The sequence below is a fragment of the Acomys minous genome (assembly GCF_964271855.1).
Source record: "Acomys minous genome assembly, chromosome: 3".
Taxonomy (NCBI): domain Eukaryota; kingdom Metazoa; phylum Chordata; class Mammalia; order Rodentia; family Muridae; genus Acomys; species Acomys minous.
The window spans coordinates 42,753,043-42,764,019 of NC_140485.1; the positions used below are offsets into that span (position 1 = coordinate 42,753,043).

Consider the following 10,977-nt stretch of genomic DNA (forward strand, 5'->3'; position numbering starts at 1 on the left):
GATCCCCTGAAGCTGGAGTTACAGGCAGATGTGAAATGCCTGTTTTAGATACTGGACCCAGATCTTTTCCAAAAGTAGTAATAGCTCTTATCCACTTAACCATCTTTCTAGTCCCAAAATAATTGTTTTTAAAGGTATTATAAAGCTCTTTTAAAATCCTAAAAAAGGAACTACATGACAATTATACAATAAAGGATATGAAAGAGTATCTACAGAGAGATTTTCTTTTATTTGTGAAGATAAGCCCATACTGTATTATATAGGCTGGTCCTGAAGTCCTGGGCTCTAGTGATTACCCTGTCTCTACTTCTCAAGTAGTTAAACCTACAGGCCACATACTACCATGCCTGCTTAGATTGTTTTGCTGATGATGACTGTGATAACAGTGCTAGAGACTAAACCCAGTGTTTCATACATGTAGGCAGATATTCTACAACTACACTTCTAGCCTTGTGTCTAAATAAATAAATAAATAAATAAATAAATAAAATAAATCAGGCTCAGTGGCCCACACCTGCTGGCCCAGTACTCTAGAAGGCAGAGGCAGGTCTCTGTGAGTTCGAGGCTGGCCTGGTCTAAAAAGCGAGCCCAGGACAGCCAAGGCTACAGAGAAACCCTGTCTCAAAAAATACTCCCCAAAATTTTTTTGTTTGTTTGTTTTTTGTTTTTCAAGACAGAGTTTCTCTGTTATCTTGGCCATACTGGACTCACTTTGTAGACCAAGCTGGTCTCGAACTAACAGCGACCCTCCTGCCTCTGCCTCCGAGTGCTGTGATTAAAGGCATTGCGCCACCATGCCTGGCTTTTAAAAAATTAAAAATTAATGTTACAGTTATTTTTATTTATGGTTGTGAGCCTAGCCACGGCTGAGCCATATCTCCAGCCCACAGCTATTTTTATAAAACTGTGTTTGAGCCGGACAGTGGTGGCACATGCCTTTAATCCCAGCACTTGGAGGCAGAGGCAGAAGGATCTCTTTGAGGCAGAGACAGGAGGATCTCTTTAAGTTCAAGGCCAGCCTGGTCTACAAGGCGAGTCCAGGACGGCTGCCAAGGCTATCACAGAGAAACCTTGTCTCGAAAAAAACAAAAAACTGTGTTTGTTTTTCTTAGCTTCTCTCTTTACCCGGCTACCACACAAATAATTGAGACTCTTTTATATTTGTTTATAAGGCCTTACAACACAATCTTTGAGCAGGTTAAGTCTGTTCTTAACCCTCTATGCTATCCTGACTCCATCTTTGCCAAAATCCCCAAGTTACTTGCTTTTTAGTTCTTTGCTTCATGTGAATCTTCTTCATCTCTCTTGGACCTCTGCCTGTGGCTGAATCCTCTAGCTGAATCCCCTACTTCCTCCTCTAACTCCTCCCCTGGCTGGCAGGAAGTCCAGCCCTATTCTCTCCCCAGCTCAGTGATTGGCTATAAGCTGCTTTATTGGCATACCAGGGAACAACTGAGGAGCAGTTTACACATTGAGACAGAAATCAGAATTTAAACGACACAATAACCTTATGCCTACATTCCCCCTTTTAGTCTAATAAAAGACTCCTTTTCTTACAATAACAAACTATATGTAATATAATAATTATGAAAATTAGTGAGGGAGGCAGAAAAAAAGCCACTCTCTGGATCCTGACCCCTCCCCCACTCTGGGAAGTTATTTGGTCCACAAGTGTTTGCTCTGGCCAACAAGAGTCAGGCCAGCAAGAGCCTCATCTCAAAGCGGCTTAGCTTCCTGCCTTGGCTACAAAAGTCTAGCTTTGAGAAGCCTTTTTGTTTTAAAGAGCCACTTTTTTTTTCTTTTGCTTTGCCTCTCTTGGGTTTGTATGTATCAATTTTTGTTTTTCTGCAGCTGGCTGAAAGCCTTGCTTTGCCGGAGGTCTGTCTAATCAAAAAGCTGTGAGCTCCTGCCTTAGAAACTGCAGTTCCTCTCTTTTTTAACAGAGCTAAGAAACTGCTCTGTAGTTTTATTTTCTACATAAGTTCTTGGTAGGTTACTATAAATTCCGCCCCACAGTAGGCGCCACTTGTCACAGTTATTTTTATAAAACTGTGTTTGTTTTTCTTAGCTTCTCTCTTAATCCAGCTATCACAGAAATCATTGAGACTTTTATATTTGTTTATAAGGCCTTACAACACAATCTTGAATAGTTTAAGTCTGTTCTTAACCCTCTGTGCTTCTATGCTGTCCTGAATCCATCCTTACCAAAATCCCTAAGTTTCTTGCTTTTTAGTTCTTTCTTTGTTCTAGCTGAATCTTCTTCAGGTCTCCTGCACCTCTGCCTGTGGCTGAATCCTCTGGCTGAATCCCCTATTTTCTCCTCTAACTCCTCCTCCCCTGGCTGGCAGGAAGTCTAGCCCTATTCTCTCCCCTGGTCAGTGATTGGCTGTAAACTGCTTTATTGGCATACCAGTATGCCAATTGGAATACTTGGAGAGCAGTGGTTACACAACATTGAGAGAGAAACCAGAATTTAAACTACACAGTAACCTTATGCCTACCAAAACAACAATAAAAAAATCAAACAAACAAAAACCCACAGCCAGGCACACCTTTGATTCCAGCACTCAGGAGGCAGAAGCAGGTGGATCTCTGTGAGTTCAAAGCCAGCTTGGTCTACAAAGAAAATCCAGGAGATCCAGGGCTCTGTTACATAGAGAAACTCTATCTTGAAAAATAAACAAACAAAAAACCCACACTTCATATATACAGATATTAGAGGAAAATAGCATAATTCTCTAAATGTTTCTGCTTTAGAAACAGTAACACAAATTTAAGTTATGGACTTTATCAGAAAGATATTTACAATCTAGAAATGGTCATGGATATATTCAATTAAGTATAACCCAAGACATGACAGATATAACACCAGACATAATATAAAAGACTTGGTGACATAAACTTTAATCCCAGCATGTGGGAGGCAGAGAGAGATGGGTCTCTGTGAGTTTGAGACTTTCAAGACAGCCAGAGCTATGTAGAAAGACCCTACCTTATATAAATTAAATAATAATAATAAAAAAGACAACCAAGGTAGTGGTGGCACCCTTTAATCCCAGCACAGAGGCACGGGCAGGTAGATCTCTGTAAATTCAAGCCCTGCCTACTCTACAGAGATACTTCCAGGACACCAAGACTACACAGAGAAATTCTGTCTCAAAAACCTGAAAGAAGAAAGAGAAGAGGAGAAGAAGAAGAAACAGAAAAAGAAAACCACACAAGCAAAAACAGAGTATGTAAGCAAAAGAAGGGTACTCTAAGCATCTAAAGTCCCAGTGCCCATCCACCCCACCTCAATCAGCTCATCTATAAAATAAAGGTGGCCCACTAAGTTTAAATTTTTATCATCTGTCTGTGCACATACTGTCTTACTGTGAAAACTAGTTAGAAATATGACAGCAAATTAGATTAGATGGTGACTGTCATTTGAGATACAGAGTTCTGGTTTTACTAACCTATGGAAAAGAGACTTTAAACTATTGAGAATTTCATGAAATAGTTCTTACAGAAAGATTAATACAGACATTAAGGAGAAGGGAACCAAATCTGTCTGAAGGATAAAAATTACTGTTAACTAACACAAATGTATTTGGAGAATCTAAGGCCATTGGTAATTATTTTTACAAAATGAGACATGAAGTAAGATACAAGGAAGAGGTTTAACATCATAAGCAACAAAGAGAAGATAGAGGATAAAACATAAACTCTACCATTTACATCGTATAGAAATAGCCAGGAAACATCACACAACTAAAAAACAAAAGGAGAATAATCAAAGCAAGACCTAGCAATCATTTAGATGAATATCAACAAATGCTGAGCTTTGTGAGCAAAGGGGGAAATCTACTTTTCCCTTACTTAGCCTACAAGTAGGGTAAATAAGGTAGAGGCCAAAATTCCAATATCACTGAATTCCAAAAAAAAACAGATTATAAAACTCAGTGTAAACCTAGTGAGGCCCAGCAATGTGCATCTATAATCCCGCTGCTTGGGAAGCTGGAAGGCTGTGAGCTTGAGGCCAGCCATGACAACAAAGGTGGAAGGGGTGGGGAGGAACGGGGTATAAACCTGATCTAAAAATTTCAAAACTTTAACTAAGGAAAACCTTAAAGCCTAAAGTGTTAACATGGGCAAATAATGGAAGCAGAAAAAATAATCCATTCAGGGACAGAGATGGCCCAGAGCTTCAGAGCACAGGCTGCTCTTCCAGAGGAACCAGGTTCAGTTCCCACACCCACATGTCAGGTCACAAGCATGTGTATTTCCAGTTCTAGGGAATCCAACACCTCCATCTGGCTCTGAAGGCACTGGGCATACACATGGCACACATGCATACATAGAGACACACACAGAGGAAAACAACCTTAAACATAAAATAAAATACTAAAAATAAAAATAAGTAAAAGAAGAGAAGGAAGTCTGTAATTCTAGAACCTGCCATTCAGGAAACTGAAGCAGGGGGACTCTGAGTTCAAAACTAGCCTGAGCTACATGCAGAATTTGAGGCCTTAGCTAAATAGCAAAACTTAATCTTTAAATAAATAAGCAAGCAGACAGGCAGGCAGACTTAACTTTTCTTCAAGAAATTCTAATAAAGAAATATATATGTGAGTGTGTGTGTGTGTGTGTGTGTGTGTGTGTGTGTGTGTGTGTGTGTGTAACAAGAGCTGGGCTGTGGTAGCACACATCTTTAATCCCAGCAGCACTCAGAAGGCAAGAGATAGGTGGATCTCTGTGAGTTTGAGGCCAGCCTAGTCTTCAGAACAAGTTCCAAGGCACCAGAGCTACACATAGAAATCCTGTCCCCAAAACAAAATAATAATAATAGTAGTAGTAGTACTAGTAGTACTGGTAACAAATTGATCGTGTATGATGGCAAAGATCTGTAGAAAATATTATGGCAGTAAAAAGAAGGACCATCAAATCCAGCCCTGGGAAATGAAGATATCTTGAGAAGGAGGTGACATCTAGGCTGAGGCTTAAAATCTTCAAAGTCATAACATTATGAAGTAAGAACTCAGGCAAGGTTATTTTATATGAGAAAGGAGACACTCGGGAGGCAGAGGCAGGTGGGCTGCTGTAAGCTGAAGGACAGCCTGGTCTACAAAGCGAGTCCAGGACAGCCAAGGCTGCACAGAGAAATCCTGTCTCGAAAAACCAAAAAGAGAAGGGGGAGGGTGGAGAGGAGATAAGGAAAAATAAAAGAAATATTTTAAATAGGGAAATAAACAAGATTTTCTCAGAAAATAAGTTTGACATTCATTTTTATTTATGTGTACATACCCACACGTGCATGGTTGTGTGGGTGCCTTTACAGGGTAGGAGAATCATTGGATCCTCTGGAGCTGCAGTTATAGGAAATTTTGAGCCTCCTAACATGAGTGCTGGGAACCAAACCCTGGACCTCTAAAAGAGCAGTAAGTGCTTTTAATGGCTGACCAAGCACCCTTTGTAAAGTTTTTCTTATAAAGGCATCACATACCACCCTCTTCTTTTCTGAGATACACTTATAGTCCATATCACCTTACATATATATGCACATTTTCTTAGTGCCTATTCTATATAATTCTGTTCTTTATTATATTAATTCATAATGTCATAATGCTATCTTTCACTGGCTATTTTTAAAAGGTTTATTCAGATCTAAGTGGAAAACAAATGTTGAAAACACAGTAAATATTTGATAAATGTTTAAATTACTATGTTACAAAAAAATATAAAAAGATATTTTGAGTTTCTTGAAAAATTACACTTGTAAGTTAGAAGAGACAGAGATTTAACATGAATTTTAGAAATTTAAAAATAAACTAAACATGAAGTCTGAGATGGCCAGGGGTGGTGACGCACGCCTTTGATCCCAGCACTCGGGAAGGCAGAGGCAGGCGGATCTCTGTGAGTTCGAGGCCAGAACTGAAAGCTTTTCCATATAAGGATCATATGAACCATAATGATGTGAGCTAAACTACTAAAGGTACCATCAAGTTCCTGAGAAGACACTGTGAGAATTCTACTCTATAAAATTGTTCAATTTCTTCATTTCACTATTGGTCTAAGTTGATTATACAGAATAATTTCCCAATAAATACCATTGTTCTGTACCACAACTGACATAAAGTTTGTCAAAAAAGGTATCAACTGTAACATCATTCACTTCCTTCAACTATAGTCCTTTACACATTTTCCAATGTGTGTTCCATAACAAATCTTCACAAAAAAATAGAACCCTACAGTGTAATAAAACTACAAGATATCATCCAATCAGGAAATCAATGCAGCTGGGTGCATGCCTGTAATCCCAGCACTCAGGGAGGCAGAGGCAGGTGGATCTCTGTGAGTTCGAGGCCAGCCTGGTCTACAAAGTGAGTCCAGGACAGCCAAGGCTACACAGAGAAACCCTGTCTCCAAAAACAAAAAAGAAAAAAAGGAAGGAAGGAAGAAAAAAGAAAAAGAGATACCAGGTGTGGTGGCGCATGCCTTTAATCCCAGCACTCAGGAGGCAGAGGTAGGCAATCTCTGTGAGTTTGAGGCCAGCCTGGTCTACAAAGCGAGTCCAGGACAGCCAAGGCTAACACAGAGAGACCCTGTTTTGAAAAACCCAAAAAAAGAAAGAAAGAAAAAGAAAAGAGAAAAATCGATGCGGGGCTTAGTGTTTACAAGCACTTGCTACTCCTTCCAGAGGACCAGGGTTCAGTTCCCAGCACCCTCATGGTAACTTACAAAGTATGGAATTACAGTTCCAAGAGGATCTTACACCTTCTTCTGGCCTCTGTAGGTACTCATGGACGTGGTACACAAACACACATGGACCAAAAACACCCACATCGAAAATAAAAATAAATGCAAAATATTAATAAAAATAAATCAGTGTAATAGGCCTTGATCAGATTTCTTTCTTTCTTTCTTTCTTTCTTTCTTTCTTTTTTTTTAGTCTTGACTGGCCTGGAATGTGCTAGATAAACCAGGCTGGTTTTCTTTTTTCTATTTTTTTTTAAAGATTTATTTATTTAATTTATTGTATATGAGTGCTTTATCTGCTGAAGAGGGCATCACATCACATTATAGATGGTTGTGAGCCACCATGTGGCTGCTGGGAATTGAACTCAGGACCTCTGGAAGAGCAGGTGGTGTTCTTAACCACTGAGCCATCTCTCCAGCCCCAGATTTCTTTTAATGAAGCTCTAGACTACAAAAACTAAGACAGACAAGTATATTGTTCATGTATTTTGGATGTGTATATAGATACTTAAGGTGGCCTATATGTAAAGTGGCTTTTTTGGTGTTTCGGTGCTAAGGATATAAGCTCTACTACTGAGCTGACTACTCAGCTCCTGATGGTTCTTCTTTTTAGACAAGGTCTAATACAGGATACCCTCAAACTCCCAGTCCTCCTGCCTCAGAGTGCTAACACAACAGTCATATGTTACCAAGCCTGGCTCTCAAGTACATTCATTCATTCATTCATTCAATGAGACAGAGTCTCTCTACATCCTGGTTGCCCTAGAACTCACTACGTAGAAATCCACCTGCTTCTGCCCTCTTGAGTGCTAGAATTAAAGGTATGTGCCACCACGCCCAGTCCTAAAATATATTTCTTAATATGAGCAGTAATCTACAAAATTTAGGAAAACTGTGAGTTTAATAAAAAGTTGGGGTTGTTATGTCCCTTTACTGGAGAACATCTTAGGGCCCTCAGTGACTCCCAAGAACCTTTTATGAAACATCTCACAGGACTAATGCGCCTTAGAACAAACTGTCTTGGGGCACATTAAACAATGCCTATTAACTCACACCTAGTTAAAACATAAGATAATTGCCAGAAGAGTAAAGAAAAGCATCTAGAACTTTAGCTGGATATTTATATACTTCTATGACTCAGAAGACCAAGCTAAAAGAATTTTTGCGATCCACATAAAATATTCTGCAAAATGACATTTATACAAATGAGTTAAAATATTTGTACAAATGAAGTTTCTCGTCTTAACTGTGGGCCCCTCAGAATTTGGTTACACTTAACAATTTTAGTTAGGTTGGCATGAACAGTGTTTAAGCGAATGGTTCAACTCTGGCTCTATCGCTGGCTACGTAGTGGGTGGCTGGTCTTGTTATTCACTCTTTGTCCTTGTGTGGTATAAGGAGAATAAAAAACAAACAGCAATATCCTAGGGCCTAGGACTTTTTTTATGATTGAGAGATGAAGATAAATCGTTCAGTCAGGTCATGGCACAGCAAGAGGCACTCAGCATATGATATTCATTACTGTCAGATTAACACCAGCAGGGCATCAGTCCGCCTATGGTTTGCAGAGCTCCAGAAACTGAAAACACCATGCTGCCGCCTAGTGGGCACTGTGATTTACAAACCGACTAGCTCCACAAGGAGACTACCAAGGCTGGAGGACCTGGACCAATGGGCTCTCCCTCCCCCCCCCCGCCGCCCCCGCATAAACTGATGCACCAGCCAAGGATATTGCAAGCAGAGAGCCTGGACCCCCTGCTCGGATGTAGCCGATGGACAACTAATTCTCCACATGGGGAAGGGATGTGAGCGCGGAGGGACTGGGGGGTGGGGAGGAACACACGGAGGGGGTCGGGGTGGAGGATGCAGACAACCCAGATGGGAGCAGAGAAGGGCCCCACCCCACTGGTCTAGGGGAGGGAAATGGGGTAGGGGAGGGAGGGAGGGAAGGTGGGAGCACGAAGAGCAAGGGTATTACAATCGAGATGTAATGTAAATAAATTACAGTAATACAAAATTAAAAAAAAAAAACAGACATAGTCATTGGGCATTGCTTCAAACCACGAAAACACTTCATAACTCATCAAAGTATAATATAATTTTTTCAAACTCCATTAATAACCTCCATTAACTCCATAAACCAAGGAGTGTTGTCAATACTTGGCTGAAGACCTGTAAAAGATTAAAGAGTATGTTCCACCATACAGTGTTTGCTCCTTAAGGTACAAACAATGATAGTCATAGACATTTGTCACAACTAAGGCAAAAGAGAAAGTAATCAAATACTATCGAAGTTCAATTCCTCTTCTAAACGGTTGACTCTCGTGGACTCCACATAGTCCCCATAAACTCTTGGAGAGTTCACACTCACTTTTTCTAAAACTTAACATGAGGTAGAAGATCGAGACAATTTGTGAACAATTGAAACCCATAATTCAATTCGGCATTATAGGATTAAGAAGATAGTAATTTTATTCCCAGAAAATTCCCAGTTAAACCTGTCTGTAAAAAGCACACCTAAAGAATAAATAATATCCCAGCACTCTGGAAGCAGAGGCAGGCGAATCGATGTGAGTTCGAGGCCAGCCTGGGCTACAAAGCGAGTCCAGGACAGCCAAGACTACACAGAGAAACCCTGTCTCGAAAAACAAACAAACAAACAAAAAGAATAAATAATATTGTCAAACACTGAGGCTGACATAGGATAAAGAGTTGGACGTCATCCTGCACCACAAATCAAGGCCTTGTCTGAAAACTCAAAATCAAACAGAATAAAGGAAAACCTAAAAAACTTCTTGGATATTTACATACTTCCATGATTTGAAGAGTTAGATTTTTTTTTGCCCTATGCTTGAACTACTCTGCAAATACCCACCAACTCACCAAGTCATTAAAATGTGACATAACTTTGAGCAGCAGACATCGTTAAAACTTTTCACAAGAGTTGAGCCGGGCTTGGTGGCGCACGCCTGTCTGCACGCGGGGGAGGAGGGTCAGGGGTGGGGGCGACGACGACGACTTTTCACAAGAATGTCCAACATTATAACACTGTATTTATAACGTAAAAACGGGTTCAAACAAAAAGCAAACACCCTACAGCACACAACACACTTTCCCATGAAGAAAACCCAAGAATCACAGTACCGACCTGCAGGCCTGACGGGGAGCGGAGGATTGTGGTGGGAGATTCTAGACGCATCTGACAGGAGCCTCGAGGGCGTCGAGCCCCCGGAAGGCCTGCGCGAGGATTGGTGGGCCACCTGAGTACAGAGCAACCTTTCTAAGAACCCTGAGAGAAAATACTAGAGCGGAAAGCCGCGCGCGTGGAGCTCTGAGGTTAAAAAAAAAACGCGGGTTCCCACGGAGCTCTGAGGTCAAAACGCGGGCTCCGACTCAGCGATCGCTCGATACTCAGCACTTCCGGTTCTTCTTTTCCTGCCGAAAGGCGCTTCCGGGTTTTCGGTCCACACTTGAGGTCAACTGACACCTTTAAGGACTTGGAGCAGACTATATTAGACTCCTTTTGTTGTTGTTGTTGTTTAAATACAAGCGCCTAGGAAGATATTTATAAGATGTTTAGATATCCTTTCCCTTTTGGGTTTTTGTTTGTTTGTTTGTTTGTTTTGGTTTTGGGGTTTTTGTCCCGGTTCTTCGAGACAGGGTTTCTCTTTGTAGCCCTTGCTATCCTTGAACTCACGATGTAGACCAGGCTGGCCTGGAACACGAAGATCCAACTGTCTGGCTCCTGAGTGCTGTGATTAAAGCATGTGCAAGCACCACCCGACTTATCTTCTCTTTTGGTGGGTGCGTGGGGAAGTTCTCTGAGGGAGGAGTTGAGGCAGTGTCTTATTATGTAGCCTTGGCTGACCTGGAATTCACAGAAATCCACCTGCCTCGGCATCCAAAGTGCTGGAATTAAAGGCGTTTGCCACCATGCCCTGGTTATATTCATTTTAAACCGTGTTTGGAACGATTTTAAAACAAACCAACAAACAGCAGCGTGATTTGTTGGGAACAAAGAGAAATGGAAGAGCTGGAAAGGGGAGGTGACTTTCCATTTAATACCTCATGATTTGGGGTGTTTGATGTGCATGAATGTGTTATCCACTCAAGAAGACAGTGTTGCTGTTTGTTTGTTTAAGTGAAATATTAAATAGGAAAGGAAAGGTAGGGCCCAACATGATGGCTCCACAGTTGAAGTCACCTGCTGTCAGACCTGAGGACCTTTTAGTTCTATCACAA

General features: G+C 41.0%; 1 protein-coding gene across 3 annotated transcripts in view; it reads right to left on the reverse strand.

The window, feature by feature from the left end:
* CCDC73 (coiled-coil domain containing 73) overlaps nt 1–10,127 on the reverse strand; it is a 120,191-nt gene extending 110,064 nt beyond the window's left edge. For 2 of the 3 annotated variants that reach the window (XM_084775593.1, XM_084775591.1), the window contains exon 1: nt 1,266–1,349. The gene's annotated coding sequence lies outside the window, so the exon portion shown is untranslated. Of the gene's footprint in view, nt 1–1,265; nt 1,350–9,883 lie in introns of those variants that run through there. The other variant, XM_084775592.1, reaches the window with a different exon arrangement.
* Nucleotides 10,128–10,977: the final 850 nt, after the last annotated feature.